We start from the raw sequence: 16,932 nt of genomic DNA on the forward strand, positions 1-16,932 counted from the left end.
CTACAGAATATATACGATAATATATATACATCTAGAGAACATCTACAATAATATATATATAGAAATATCAAGGGAAGTGCAATATTACTTGTATTTAAGTTAAAATAAAAATTTAAAAAAAAAACTATTGGGTGAACAGCATTTTCGCTTGAAAGAAAACAATCTTAACTATTGATCCACAAACATAAATACAGAAATTCCCGGAAAGCGGGCTGTGTTAAAAAGGAGGCTTAATGAACAGATAAGTATTACTTTAAGGCACCAAGGACTACTCTAGAGAATATCCATATTTTGGGTTTCTTGCAATTCAGTTAAAAAACACAACCTTTTAGTCAACAGCTGAACTTTGATCCACAACACAGAACAGAACTTCCTGCAAAGAAGGTTTCGTTAAAAAGGCTCGATAAACTTCTACACAACAGCTGTCCCAAATGTAGGATTGAGATATTTGGAAGGGGATATGGCATTCATTATCCTACGTCCCCCTATTTGAATGTTAAATTGAGCCATAACACACTCCCAACAAACCAACCAAGAGAATCTCTTCAGAATGTGTGGTTTAAGCTTTCCAGTGCAAAAGTTTTTTCCTTTATAGCTTCCAATAGAACCATCTAAACTCGCCAATCGGCTTTCCTGTGCGCTTCGATATAACATATTACATTAAGCCAGCTGAACATCATTTGTTTTCAGGAGCATTCTATGAAAAGTGCAATCTAAAAATGGCATCATGAAAAATTGGGAAACCATGATGTGAACGAAATAGGAGAACAGATCCTACACCAAAATAGGCTAGCACTTTAAAACGAAACGCTGGACCAAGCCAAGGACCAGATTGCAAATATAATATTCAAGTTTAATATCAATTGATACTCATGTTAGAGATTAAAAGTAGTGGCTCTCCTGTAAGAAGAGAAAGCATATAAGCTATAGGAGGAGAAGTTGAAACAGATGTGCGAGGTGTTCAGGGCGGTAAGAGTGTCATGACAGGAGAGGAGTCGAAGCCATAGGAACCCCATTCAAGCTATAAGAGCAAAGGATGCAGAAGTTGAAACAGATGCCAAGCAGAAAGCGGGCAAGGTGTTCAAAAGTGTCGAAACAGGAGTTGTTGAAGTCATAGGAAAATCATAGGACGAGTAGAAGTTTTATGAATGTCACTGCAGCATGTCCCCTATCACGGAAAAATTGGTAAGTGTTGTCCCACAAATGGATAGTTTGAGATGCAGATCCTATGAACAAACCCTCACAATTCAATAAGGATACCAACTAAAACACTCATTGCATTTTATTTTTTAAGTAAATGACCGAAATCCTCTATAAGAAGGAAGGAGTATTAAAATCAACCTTGATGCAAGGCACAAGCTCAACAAAGAGGACAAAGAAGAGACTCCCCATTAAGAAACGACATATCGTTTAACAACAAGACACGCCCTACAAACTTATAGAATTGGAAGTTGGAGTAAACGATTTACGAATTCAAACAAACAAAAAAAGTTATCATCACAATCAAGGTCGGATGTCGAAAACTGAAATATGACATTTTAAATTAAGGTTTCTGAATTCAGTGAGTCTAGCATATTCATCGGCCAATTTATCAATACCAGAGCTGTCTGAAAAGCGTTATATCGGGAAGTCAATTAAGTCCAGAAGTCAGAGAAATGGTCAATAACAAGACAGAGTAATAAAATAAAACGTATACAGAATCCATCGGATAATGCAATATATGTAATCATAGCATGAAATTAACAAGGATACCTTGGAAGATGAGTCTTAAATTAGATTCTACTGAACCGAAGAGGGATCTCAAAGGAGAATCCAAGTATCAGAAGTAAACACATTACAGTGGCATTCAGAAACATGTCATAATGTATAACCGTTAAAATACAGCATCTTTATCCTACTAGTTTTAACTTTGGTAACGCCTATATTGAAGGATAAACCAAGATAGAAATGTTATGTTAGAGAACATTTCAAGAGTAGTTTTAACTTTGGCAACCTTTATATTGCAAGATAAATCGTAATAGAAATAATATCATATTAGGGTGTGATTCATGATAGAAATATCATATGAGGGGGTTTCTTAAGTCTATAAAATATTTGCTACAGGATTAATTGGAATCTTCTTCTCTCTCTTACTTATTAGTTATTTATTAGAGTGGTGGAAAAGTTGGAGGGCTAGGAATTGCCCCATCAGCTTAGGATTTTCTTCTGCCATTTATAGTCATACAATAATTTCCAATTTTAATTGTTTAAATTTATTTATTTATTTAGTGTGAAAATTGAATATGTTACATAAAAACTTACAAGACCACTGCTTCCATAAATTATGGGAGCTTAAATTTTTTAAACATGAACTCCACCACACAATCTATGAGACCTGCCACTTCAAAATAATCCTGATCCTCGCCCACTGAAATTTTTTAGAAAGCCCCTCCATGACACCGCACCCTAACCCTTCAAAACTTCTTTCAAGCCAATAGCCATATTGATAATCCCCAATATCCCATACATCTGATGATTCTGGTTATATAACTATCCTGGGTCGGGCCATATGCAATTTTGCTACCATCTTTCAAAGCTTTGACAGCGATCAAGAAAATCGTGCTCTACATTTTTAAAAAAATAACAATTCAACAAAGACATCAACATATCACATGTCGACGACCTTGACACTAACTATTCGTGATACTAGTAATATGAACGCCAAGTTTGCTACCAACGTTTCTAATATCCAGTTGAACACGGAAGAATGTCTTTTCCAGTTTTTACTACTTTACAATGTCAAACCCTTTGTAACATTTTACATCCTAGCTCCTAGCTCCAAGAATAAAACAAATTTTAAGAAACAAAAGGCGGCCACAAGGACTACTATATACCCAATTACAAGGAATGAAGTATTATTACTCAATCAACAACAGTGATAGGCTCTTGATCCTTTTGAAAGGATATGCAAATGTAAAAGTTAAACAAATTTCCAGGGAAACGTATAGGACGTTAATTTAAACTCCTACCGCAATAGGCTGCGCTTCTTGTCATGTTAGATGGCATATCCTATTTTACATGAGCAGCATGATCTTCTACGTGGTAAAGCCAAAGATATTAACAAGACTAATGGCAAAGCTAAAGCCATTAGGAAGGTTAGTGCAACTAAGAAAATATTATTATTATGCAGACTTTTACCCCAAAAAAAATGTTCAGTGCATATATTAATAAGATGAGAAATTAAAAATGATCCCTCTGTCAATAATTTGAATATTCTTGTGGCTATTTCTGCAATTTGTCTTGATTGGAATTCAAACCACAAAGGTTCACTTCCAGAGGAATACAAAGCCCCAGCGACATTTGTCAAAGATACCTCAAACCTCCATCTATGCAAGAAAAAAAAATGAAACGAACATTGACACTACCAAACTTTCCTGATTACTATTAAGCTGTGCAGGTCTATCGCAGCAATAGAATGTCACCCGTATGGTACAGAAAGAAGATCGGTCAAGCAAACTCTTCTACGAAATTATCACGTACAGTCAGCATAAAAACAAATTTTCAACCAAAAAGAAATTTGGTTCCATGTAATTGAAGATATGCTACCATAGATTTAGATGAAAATGCAGAATCTTTATTTACAAAATTTATGTCAGGAGGATGTCAAGCGGTCAACACAAACAGACTGTGAAACAATAAAACAGACAGCTCGAAATTTTTACCATCGGATGGAATTTTTTTCATAAATGTCACATGGCCAAATAAACGAGCATTTGTTTTGGAAGAAGATTCAATGGTTATCTCTGTTAACGTATGTAGTTGGAAGGAGATGAAATAGTAATGTCCGTTAATTTATGTAGAAATGTTTTTGGAAATCTACATTTACCTCTAAAGTTGAAGTAATAAAGATGTTTTTTATTTGAAATTTTGATATTTATATATTCTAGTTGATTCACTGAATTCTACGTATCCCAAAATTGACATTGGCTAAAGTTCTACAGCTCTACAGTACATCGAATGTACCTATAAATCTGACATACCATAGGGGACAAAAATTAATTTTTGATCTGTATATACAAAACCTAATAGTAATATTGATAATTTACAAACTTTTCGTGTAAATTGTGCAACAAATTTTCTCCAATTATATGTAAATTTGAATAATCTACTTGAATTGCAATAATCTATTGAATGATTCCAATCTATAAACTGTCTCAAAATTAGAATCATAGGTCAAGTATAATTTTGAACATTATGGATCTGCCACACAACTTATATTAAAAGTTAAATATAATCAAAAATATATAATATTACAAACCTTTTTAAAAAATGAAATAATACATTTTCCTCAATAAGGTCTATTTTATTTACTCATGAACCTACCTACTACAATGTAAATTTTATAGTGAAGCATTCAAGAAAACTACTAACCTACGTGCTGTATAACAGAAAACTTATAAGAAAATCACAATCAAACAGACTTGAAAGAAAATCACAATCAAACAGATGGATAGAATACCTTATAAATTATTTTTTGTAAATTCCCTAACAATCTAATCTAGTTCTAAATACCTATCATAGATTGAATATCTTTTTGCTCTTCAAAAAATCTCTAATTTTAAAGCCATTCAGCCTGCTAGATTGGGAAACAAAATCAATTTAGGAATTACTACTCATATATCTTGGAATTTCAGAAGTAGCTTGCTTTGAGGTTTGTTAGAAATTAACCTTTACTTGTTAAAGCCAATTCCCTTCTTTTGTCTCTTGAAGGAATATTCTTAAAGTATTCTTAACTTCTCTGCCTTTTATTAGATCTCACAATTTATTTTATTCCAATGTTTAGAATTAGTACTTTAACTCTTCTGCCTTCTATTTTCTTTATTCCAAATGTTTAGAATTAGTACTTTTAACTCTTCTGCCTTTTATGAGTTCTCACAATTCATTTTCTTTATTCCAAATGTTTAGAATTAGATTTCCTCCTTGTGAGGATTGTAACACATTGCACCCACGTAGCGCTCACAAAGATGCTAGATGGCATACTCAGCCCCTCTGTAACTCCTCTCTCAACTGTATATATTTGAGGTGCCTCCCTTTTCTTCTATGGAAAATTTTCTAAATTTAGCTTAAACTCTCTCTCTGCATTTTCTTCAGACTTTATGCCATCTACGTGATCATGGTGAGTTTTTCTTTACTTTTCCCCTTTACAAATCTTGTGTCCTCTTTGAACCATGGTGTAGTTGCTCTTGGTTCTGACTATTTATCTCTATGGTAACATTCTACCTTCAAACAGGTGCTCTTCGATTAGTTATTTTCTAATACTTTGTTTTGTTAACCTTCATGGTATCAGAGAAGGATTCTACTAATCAAATCTTGTCTCTCCTCCTTGGCCCTTGACCTGCTTTCTCTTTGTTTTGAATTTTCATCATAATTAAATATTCTCCCATCCTTGGATCTTGGTGTGCTTGCTCTTGTGTTGACTTTTCATCTTTATGATAATATTCTACCTTCAAATGAAACTTCGTTAAAACAAAACCTTACACGGATCTGTACAGCACAAAGTCATTTTCGTGCAATGGTAGAATAATTCAATAACTCGCACACCTTAGTGTGCAGCTAGAGAATGTTCAAAGGAACGTAAAGATAAACACAAAGAAGAAAATCTGGGAGCATGTATGTTATCTGCAACTCCTCTATTCTACGCAAAGAGCCACAACCTTCTCATATTTGCCCATTGAAGATCACTTGCTAAGTGTTGACTGGTTTCGAATGCACAAAGCAAAATCTATCCTCTGAATTGAAAAGATGCAGATTCTCGGTAGCAAAAATTGGGCCTCTGCACAGATTTTGGTCCATGTACTTCGTAATTTGCAGCAATGTTCCAACTTCTGGAAGATTCTAATTTAACGCACCACCAGTCCAATGCACAATCCTCCACCATTTCATCAAATTTTGCCAAGACTGTCAGAGCCGTGGTGCCTTTCATGCGAGAGGAGTGGTCCAAACTCCAAACTGCTAAAGAAGGACAAAGAAGACACCAACAAATTACAAAGACGTGTGATTTTGAGTTAAGCTCAGAATCTGTGTCTTGTAGATTAGGGGGAATTTAAAATGTTATCAACAAAAGAGGTGCTTTCTCCAGTGCGAGATTTGGCCCCTATGACAAGCCGAACAGGAGTTCCGTAACTTGGGGCTCATTAAAATATTGATGCTACCATTGCCATTGAAATGTGGTCAGAGGGTGGTGGAAGAGGTGTCATGGATGATTACTCGAAGGCAAGGGCAGAGGCTTTGACAACTTTGCAGCAGTGCTGCAGGAGGCAAAAAGGATGAACACCAGCGACAGGTACGAGATTGTTTGCCTTGACAGAGGAACGGTTGGTTGCGTTCTCCTTTCGGAATTTTCAATCTGTAACAGTGGTGGTGGCCAATGTATTCATCCGAGCTTATCTGGTAGGACATGGACTCTCAAGGACTTCTTGCTCCGAAACAGATGGAAATGGTAGGATTTCTTCATGTCACAGGCCCCTTCAAAGCAGCAGCCATATATTAGTATTGTAAATCAAATGTCATTAAAAAAGGAAAAAAAAACTAGAAGCTTGTTGATGTATCTTATTTATAAAATTCGAACACATTTAAACTTGACCTTAAATGGAAGATGTGGAAGGTGTAGGTTATTCCAGGTGCGGGTTCAATCACTCGATCATCTATTAAGTTTGATACATTCACAATATTCCCACTGACTGAAAAAATGACACGAGACCTATAATCTGTTTACTTTCTACAAGTAATGAATCAACACAGCAGATTCTGGTCGTTTTTACACTGAACGGTCACACTATAAGCCAATCAGCTAATGAGTGAAAGATGATACCCCAATGCTTTCTTAGATAACGTAGATCGGTGAAAGAAAAAAGGCGAGGTTCCAAGGAGGGCAGTACTGTACATAATCTATTGGAGTTGACCATTACAAGCATTTAATTTTAAATGTGAAGCTGCTAAAACAAAGAAAATTCGCTTCATGCCACAATTGTAAGCAATTAGATTTTAAGTTGCTGCTAGCACCTAGAGGCTGTAAATTTGCAGTTGCTGCAGAAAGATTTAGGAACCTTCTATTTCATTTAGCTTAGGAACCTTCTATGTCATTAATCCACATTTAATTTATGTGAAGTTTTACAAATTTTACAAAAATTTAACTTAATGATTTTTTATTTTTCAGTAGCTTAAAATCACAAGAAGCCTTACACAAATTTGGTATTTCATGGGACAATTTTCCACAGCTTGCTCCTAAATTTACACGCTGCGCCCCTTTTAGATTGTGCTTAACCCCTCCTTATAGAGACCATTGATCTAGAATCTTAATATCAAAAAACCTGTTACTGCACTGAGCAAAATAATATTAATCCCCCATAAGGAAGGAATAGAATATCAAGTCATTTCATACTCTGAATATTTGAATTTTCAAAATCAAATACCAATACAAGGATCTATGCGACAAACAATAAACTATAAAGAGACAAAAAGAACCGTCCCGCTACTTACCAACCTAGTGCCACGAAAGTGCCGAAGATCTTTTTTATTATCAGAATCACAAATGTTAATTTAACTATTCCTATTATTAACGGGAAAGGGTTTAGTGGACCTCGTGGTAGAATATTAGGATTATAGCCGAACCTCGCTACGTAAACGATGCGGTATTTAAAATTACGTATCCGTACAGTCACTATTTTGGTTTTATTATTACCAGCAAATATGGGTCCGTGTAACACCATGACAATGGAAATACATGTATACAGATAATTAGATTGCATGCATATTCATCAATTTAATTTACAGAGCAGCAGATGAAGAAAGAAAAAACAATTCAGACTACAGAATAAATCAGATCGTTAAACATTCACACTAGAGACCAAAGCCAAATCTAAAACAAAATCAGAAACATGTCAAAAGAAGGCAATACCCAATGCATACCAGAGTTTCAAAAAAGCAGGAAACCAACTTCCTCATTGCATTGAAGATCAGATTCTTCTAGAAAAAGTAGAACTAGTGGCAAAAATATTGAAGGAGTTTGGCCTTGCAGTTATAATTTACACGGCACAAATTAACCTTCTTATCTCTGCATCAGAGGTACCGGTGATGTACAAGACTGCCAATCCCTAAAACAACCAAAAATTACATCATATTAATTCTTCCCCAATTTCAGCCCCGTTCAACTTAATAAGATCCATCCATCACGTACAATATGAACAAAGATCCACGGATGCAATCTCTTGCCACAGAATTGAGAAATACTCTGGACCATTTTGAACAGTCATCGTCCCCCATATACCAACCAAATCCATGATGGTAATAAGCAGATTTCGCAGCCTTCCCACTAGACCCAAATGGTAAAAAGTAGCAACTTTTACCATATTACAAACTCAACCCATCATGGCAAATAGCATTTTCTTCTGACCAGATAAAGGTCTATTTCGGTTTAAAAGTTAAAACTGATACAACATGACTCAGATTTCCCCTGCCAGATTGCTTCATCAGGGTAAAACTGTGTCTGCCCACATGATTATATTAAACAAAAAGTAAAGGCTAAATGAAAGAGTAAGCAGTTTGGTACCCGGCTTCTACCATTGGCCCCTATGGGGTTGATGCTGATGCGGCTGCTGCTGCGTTCCGCCGGAGGGGTTGCTGCTACTAGTTCCCCCAGAGGTGTTGGGAGCGGACATATTATAAGGCATCATATGAGCGTACATGACTCCGCCCGGGGGCTGCCCATAAGCCACCGCTTGCTGTTGCATAAATTGAGGCACGGACTGTACCTTGGGGGAAGCATTACCGTAACTACGATTATAATTGGGGCTGAAATTGGCATTAGGGTTAGAGTTAGCATTAGGGTTTTCAGAGCCATTAGCATCCTTGGACTGATGATCACCCTGCTTGGCCATAGACACCTTCTCTCCCTCCATCTCCCTATACTTGTGCAAGTAAATCTTCAAGGGCTCTACGTACTCTTCAAACCCCAAGGTGCTCATGGCCCAAAGCAAATCGTCCCCGTTGATCGTCTTCCTCTTCTCGCGCTGGCACTTATCAGAGGCCTCCCCCGTGATGAAACTGATGAATTCAGAAACACATTCTTGCACAGTTTCCTTGGCATCTTTAGAAACCTTCCCGTTTGCAGGCAAGGCTTTCTTCATTATGCGACCCACGTTAGCTATGGGCAAGAAACGGTCCTGCTCCTTGATCGAATAGTCATTGTGCCCCCCAACATGCCCGCCCGATTCGTTGTCGGAACGAGGGCTGCTGTCAGGTGAGCCATAATTGTCCGCCATTAGAGAACCTAGGGGGTTTCAGATGCTTTCAAGGCCTATGGGCTACGCTTTACCAATCCGTTTCGAATTCTGAGCACCGCTACGGACACCCTTTTCCGAAATCTGGCAATTCCGATGATGCAGCAATCCTGCCGTGGACTAGAATCCCGCCCTTCCGCTCTGCGGCAGCAATCGTCTTCGCTGTCTGTGTCTAATGTAAGTAAAGATCTCGCAGCTTGTTGCCGATCCAACGGTGCCACCGCAAATTCAGCCCTCTCCTGTGATGAAATCTATCGATCATTTTTGGGGGCTGATTATAAGAAGAAGCGAGGGTTCGATCGCCACCGTAGGGTTGCGTGGACGAAATACAAACCGTTGGATTGTCGTGATGGAGGCTCGTGTGCTGGGCACATCTTCACCGTTGAATGACGATCATGGGAATGCTGTCAGCCGTACATTTGTGGAAAAATCAGTGGTGTTTGTTTGGATGAGTGACTGACACGTGGTGGGCATTATTGGATTTGTATGAGTGCGTGGATGAGTGACTGACTCGTGAAAGGGAAAGAAATCAAACTTTTTAGTGACTCATTTAGAGGCCTACGTAGCTCTTCACTCTTTTAAGTCTTCTATTATATTTTAGATATCAAACTTTCATTAAAGAAATAGAAAATTATTTTCAGTCAAAAGGTTACTCTACGTGGAGTTTTCACTTCAAATTTGTTTCAAAATCGATTGGATTAATTTTAAGTTACTAATTTTTATTAACAATTTATAGTGTTTTCAAACATCTTTGGTAGGAGTTAGTAAACAAATATCTAATTATTAAATACAAATTTGAACAATAAAATATTAGAATAAAACACACATAAAAATGAAACAAGAAGATAGAGAATTGAATGCACTTCAATCACTTTTGGGTTGGATCTACCAAATAGAGAGTTCAATAGTATCCAACAAAACAAACCGATTACAATCAGCAAGCTCTCACAACTCAATACCGTTGTGAAAATGCTACTAAGATCTCATATGCAAACCCTAACCCTAAGTCATTTATGAAGGCCTATGTTGGTTGCAAAAATGGGGCTAGAATATGTTTGTGAATAGAAAAATAACTACTAAGACCTTTGTACAAGAATAAACGTTGTTTGAGCTTTTCGGGGCGCTACCCCTCAACCTCGCTATTTACTATGACAAGGAGCACATCAAGGACGTTGCTCCTAAACCATGCAAGGTGTGTTGCCCCTGGACCCTGTCTTGGGGGCATTGCCCTTAAAACCCTTCTGAATAATTTAGCTGGGGGGAACGTGGGGAAAAATTAACCTTGGAGTTTGATTAGGTCTCACATAACAACAATTTCGTCTCAATCTGAATTATGTAGGAGCTCTAAAGGTCAATTATGAATAAATGTATGCATTTGTATATGAATTAGCCATCAACAATGTATTGTTGATGCCTTTGATGTATTCACCCTTTGTTGTGAATAGATTGATGCAGTTGTGCATTACTTAACCATCAAAAATGTCTTGTCAATGTCTTCTCGATATCTCATTATGAAATTTGCTATGAATTTCATGGGTGAAATTAGATATTAAATTTTGGTTTACTTTTGTTACTAATGAATTTGTTTCAAATGGGTGCAAGAAATGCATGCATCGGAATTGTTGGAACTCACTACCAAAGGTCCTTATATATAGACTTAAGAATAAATATCAATATAAGCTAGATGACTATGCATCTAAGATTAAAGACACTTGAGAAGAAAGGTAAAATGAATTGTTTTCATTTTTTGTGACTTCATTACTGCAGTTAACTACATGCTTAAGTATCATTATGTCATGCCTATATGGAGCTTCAAACCATGATCTTTAGGCATGTATTGATTTTTCCATATAAAACAAAATAATTTGTACAATATTATCGATATACCTCCAAAAATAATTAAAATTCCTTGTATAAACTCTTAAATGCCTGAAAAAAGAGGGTTGTGATCTAAACTTTATTATTATTGATTATAGTAAAGTACGAGCTACTTGATATAGGTCATATAGTACACTATTATTTTGTATAAATGATTGTTTATTGTCATTTGATTGATTAAATTTATGATCGCTCGGGTTTGTAATGGTGAGGGTGAAAAAGTTCTTCATTAGCTTGTGGTAGTATAAAATTTATGAATCAATATATGTGTAGGAAGAGACAAGAATGATACTTTAGAGAAGATTCGGATTCTCATATGTGGGTGAATGCCTTTATGTCCATCAATCACCTTGTCAAATGGCTATCAAATGCTAAGGCAACAATGATACCTTGATTACATGAAGGATGGTACCTAAAAGGATTGCATTCATTTAGGACATGGCAACAAAATTTAGATTTTAAAATATCATCAAGGAAATAAAAATATTCAATTTTGTTAGTGAAACTTGTAGAAGCTTTTATCTTTAGTCTTACATAAATTATGAATTGTTGTCTTCTTATTCTATTTTAGATTCCAAATATCATTAAGAAAATGAAAAATATATTAGTATTTTTTTTTAAGATTGTCAAGTTAATAAAGTAAATTGGTTTGAAGAAAGTTTACTATACAAAAGAATTGGTTTTTCTTTATTATGAATAAGTTATGACATATTGTCATTTTTTTACAACTTTCATTTATTAGACTTCATATATTTTGTACATTAGTTGACACTTTAAATTAAAATGTTAAATATATTCTACAAATACTTTTTTGCTTCATTGTTCATAACTATTCTCAATTATAGAAAAGTAAATCAATTCAAAAGGAAGCAAGTATTGAGATTTGGGAAAAAATGAACCTAAAGGTTTGGTCTTTAATTCACATTTTCAATGATTATTTTGATATTGGCAGAGGAAAAGATGGGTGAATCTCATGTTGACAAAAATATGGTACTATAACATATTCAATGTTTGAAATATATGAACAAGACCACCTTCAATGTCTCGGACATCAATTAATAAGTTTTTAATGGTGAGGGTTATAATGCTCTCCACTAGCCTATGGTAGTGTAGAATTTATGAATCGATCTAGGTGTGGGAAGAGAAAAGAATGAATACTTTGGAGAAGATTGAGATTCTCATACATGGGTGAATGCCTTTATTTTCATACATAACCTTGTCAAATGAAGGCTATTAAATTTCAAGGCAACAATGATACCTTGAATGCATGCAAGATGGTACCTAAAATGATTGCATCCATTTAGGACTTGGCAACATAATTTAGATTTTAAAATATCATCAAGGAAATCAAAATATCCAAATTTGTTACTAAAACTTGTAGAAGCTTTCACCTTTAGTCTTACATAAATCATGAGTTATTCTCTTCTACTCTGCTTTAGATTCCAAATACCAATGAGGAAATAAAAAAATATATGAGTATTTTTTAAAAGATTGTCATGTTAATAAAGTAAATTGGTTGGAAAAAAGTTTACTATATAAAAGAATGAATAAAATTGATTTGTTTGTATTTTGAATAAGTTGCAATGTATTATCATTTTTGTACAACTTTAATTAATTAGGCTTCATGTACTTTGTATATTAGTTGACACCCAATTAATTATAATGTTGAAAATATTCTACAAGTTTTTCTTTACTCCATTATTCATAACTATTCTCAATTATACAAAAGTAAATCAATTCAAAAGAAAGCAAGTATCGAGATTTGGGAAAAATGAACCTAAATTTTTTTATCTTTAATTCATATTTTCAATATTTATTTTGATAATGATGGAGGAAAAGAGGGGTGAATTTCATGTTGACAAAAACATGGTATTATAACATACTCAATGTTTGAAATAGATAAACTGGACCACATTGAATGTGTCTAACATCAATTAATAAGTTTAATTATTTGCTTAAATTTAATCCTTTTATTATTAGTTATTGCGAAAATAAGGTTATTCTACGTTTTTCCTACAATCAAATTTGAATATACACTTTTCATGTTAGGCATATATTTAACTGTAAAAGGTGCTTTAATCATTGTCTACTAATTTGTGAATGATGGTACTTGTATCTTACGAATAGAAATTTTTTTTTTGAAAGGTTTACATTTGAACAAGTTCTATTAGATGTCTTCCAAACAAAAAATTGAAATAGACTAACATTTTAAATAGATTTCTCTATCTGTGTTTGCACCTTTTCTAACAGTTTTTCTAATGCCAAATTCCTTTTCTTCTTCTCAAGCATTTTATCTAACAGTCAAAGATACTTCATACATTATCTAGTAGCTCACAAATCATGGTATTTTCATCACGTGAAAGATAATTATTGTGAGATTGAAACAACAAGATATATAAATTCTTGTCTTGAATTGCATGCGTAATCAACATATGCAAAAAATAAAATTGGAGTAATGGGGAGATGCCCTATAATCTTTTTTCTTGTTCTACAACTATTTTTCCATGTGGTGTGCCTTAAGAAAAAAAAATTGTCGAAATACCTTCAAACTTATTTATTATTGGCCAATGCATCAACATTATTGAAAATCAGATTTGGGAGATTGCTAGGGTGAGTAGGAACAATCTTCATGGTTGTTGTCTGAACTTATATCAATGCCTATCTATTAACATATTGGTAAAATATTTTTTTGCTCGTGAAACATTCACACTTATCAAAATGATAGGCAAGGTCCCCCACACAATACATGGAGTAATACTTGTTCATTGAAATTTGTTCTACAAGGTGTGATGATGGATGCATCATGAACCAAAATGCGTCTTCAAACATTTGTTTTTCTTATCTTCCACTTAACCTCAATTTTGGATCAATGATGTTAGTATCTCACTTTTAGTTTTACTTAAATACACTTATCACACCATACTTCTTAGCTTTATCCTTGAGTTTATAGATTCTTCAATATTATTATTATTATATAATGATTCCATTAGATTTTTTTTCTCATGTCAAAATATCCATCTAAGTTCCATTAAACATTTTCACCAAGCCATAAATTATTTCTTCTAAATAAGCACTAGAGATAGAAGAGTCATTAGTTGTCTTTGTAGACTTGTCTTTCATTCCTTTCTTCCTTCTAAGATGTTATTAGATATGCTAAACAATATATGCAATTCCAAAATATTGTCACATTCCTAATGTTAGTCTTGGCCATGTAATGCTTCTAGCATTTTTGTAAATTTTGTTCATTAAATATTTTTTTAAGATTGATTTATTGGCAATATCATGTAGAAAGCTCCCATTGCCCATATAGATAATATGAATTATGAAAAAAAATTCTCATTTTTCATTACATGACATAAATTTATATTAAAATCTATTTTTTCTCATATAAAAAATGGTAGAGCAACAATGAACGATGAGGCTAGGGTTTCATAGACATCCTGGTTTACATTATAGTGGAGATGCTCAACAAAAATGTTTGTATAAAAAACATTTTCAAACTAACTTCTAGAGCAAGGTGAATCCTTAACTATGGTGGGAACTAGAGGATGTGAAGCATTTTGACTCCTATGATTCATTTCCAAAAAATGGTGATTGAATATCTCGAATGCCACATTGGTACCACTTGGCCAATGCATGGAAAGATTTAGCAAAGTCAAAGGATAACAATCTAGCCCAAAAAAATGGAGGAATGGATTTGGTGGAGGAAATACAACTTAAAAAATAAAGTTGTTCAACTCTATGCATGAGGCAACCCTTTGATTTCAAAAATATGGAGACAATGTTTTAGAGACCAAAAATATTAGTTTCAATCCTTTGATTAAAAAAAACCTTGGTTTCAATCCCACATGAGCTAAAGGTAAGCCCTAACATGATTCATAGAATAATGGTCACTGTGCTAGTAGATAAAAAGGAATTGATTGAGTTAGTTAATGTCTTAGAAGAGGAAGTGTTATTCATGAAATAGTGTGAGTAATGACCTACTTTTTCAAAAGTGAAGGAGTAATGTGACAAACATTGGGGGAAAGCATTTCTTTTAAAAATGCTCCCAATGGGATTTACTTAGTTGTTAGCCCATTGACCCAAGATAAGGATACATCATGGCCCTTACATGATGGGTGGTAAAGGGTTTTATCTAAAATATTGAGTCCCAAATTTTGACCCAACTAAAGAGGTTATTAAGGAGGTTCCATTATGGATACATTTATACAATTTTCCACATAAATATTTGAATATAGAAGTTCTTAAAAAAATTGGGAATAGTTTTTGTAAAGTTTCAACAAATTCTATGCTATCAAACTTTAGATTATACCTTCTATTGTGCTTGTTGAAGATGATCATCCTTAAGTCTGACTTGTATAAAGAGATGTCACTAATATATTAATTATTTGAAAATATTCTATTTCTAAAATTATTCGAATAGGCCAGACTTTCTTAAAGGGGCAAACTTTATGTTCTTTGTGTGTCCTTTAAATACAACTACACCCTATATAAATACCTTACCCAAAGGGCATGTCCCTTTGCCCCTATCTAGGTCAGCCCATAAACTCCTCATAATCAACGCCTAAAGGATGTAATGACATGTAAACAATATTAACTAGCATTAGTTAAGGTTTAACACTAAAACACATAAAACCCAAGGGAGGCGTCGATCATGCCTATCAAAGGAGCAATATAAATATAGGCCTTCATAAGGTATTTTGAGAATGCTAAGGTCTATGCAATCTGCACAATCAGATCAATATGTTGATCAGAGTTACAGATTTAATAGTTTTGGATCCTTTGTAAATATGGATGAAGCTTTGGAATATGGAGACTTTAGTATGTATGCTAGAATATGCATTATGTGGAAAGATGAACACCCTTTCCCTGAGATGATTGAACTAACAACCTGTGTGTAATCACCTAAGTTTGATCCAGTACACTATGTGCCCCTATTTTGAAATAATTAAACTAAATTAATATTATACCCTATTATGCATAAAAATCAACCTTGCATAACTAAATCATCAATTAATTTGCAAATCAAATATACCCTAAAGTTTGATCACCTAAAGTTTATTTCTCATTTGATTAAAAAGAACACCCACATTTTTAATTACATAAAGATCTCATTTAAATGTGCACACCTAAATCAAATTTCTAAAATTAAAAATTAAAATAGAGAGCACACAAGATCAAGAAAGGAAACATCTCCACCATTGCTCAACATTGATCTCAATCATATGTCTGATTCTTAGGAGTCTATATAATGAGTCATTTGCCTTAGTTAAAGGGATCTCATTTTTATTATATCATTATGTTTTTGCTTTGACTATCTAGCATTTTATCATTCCAGTATTGTTTAAATCAATCTAGTTCCCTTGCATGTTAGCTAAAATCATATCTATATTAATCATTAGGGCTAAAAGAGATATATCTTTGTATTTTATGTTTTATGATGAATGCAATTTATCGATGCAATCTATATGAATTCCTATTTTAACCAAATGTTTGAAAAGCAAATATTAAAGATAGAGTAACAAGAGATTAAAGAAAATAACTAAAGGGAAATTCCTAACAGACACAAACCAAGGTAACAACACATATGCAAATTAAATTATCAAAAGGATTAAGTAGGAAACCAATGAAATTAGGAGCAATGATTCCTCAACTCCATTGATGCAATCATCGATGGGAACTTCAATAATAATTGAAAGATGTTTCACATTTCATCACATCGTGAGGCCACGAAAAG

General features: G+C 34.1%; 1 long non-coding RNA gene and 1 pseudogene across 2 annotated transcripts; both read right to left on the minus strand.

The window, feature by feature from the left end:
* Positions 1 to 4,899: 4,899 nt before the first annotated feature.
* On the minus strand, positions 4,900 to 7,582 carry LOC149575964 (uncharacterized). Its single transcript, XR_016360681.1, has 2 exons — positions 7,222 to 7,582; positions 4,900 to 6,504 (listed from the first exon to the last, which is right to left on the minus strand). It is a non-coding gene; the product is annotated as an uncharacterized LOC149575964 (long non-coding RNA).
* A 370-nt stretch (positions 7,583 to 7,952) lies between these two features.
* Positions 7,953 to 9,564, minus strand: LOC149575965 (nuclear transcription factor Y subunit B-1 pseudogene; annotated as a pseudogene). The gene has a single exon (XR_016360667.1). The product of XR_016360667.1 is annotated as a nuclear transcription factor Y subunit B-1 pseudogene (transcript).
* Between the last annotated feature and the right edge of the window lie 7,368 nt (positions 9,565 to 16,932).

The sequence above is a fragment of the Cupressus sempervirens genome, chromosome 1 (genome assembly GCF_028749045.1).
Source record: "Cupressus sempervirens isolate cs-2001-9-10 chromosome 1, ASM2874904v1, whole genome shotgun sequence".
Taxonomy (NCBI): domain Eukaryota; kingdom Viridiplantae; phylum Streptophyta; class Pinopsida; order Cupressales; family Cupressaceae; genus Cupressus; species Cupressus sempervirens.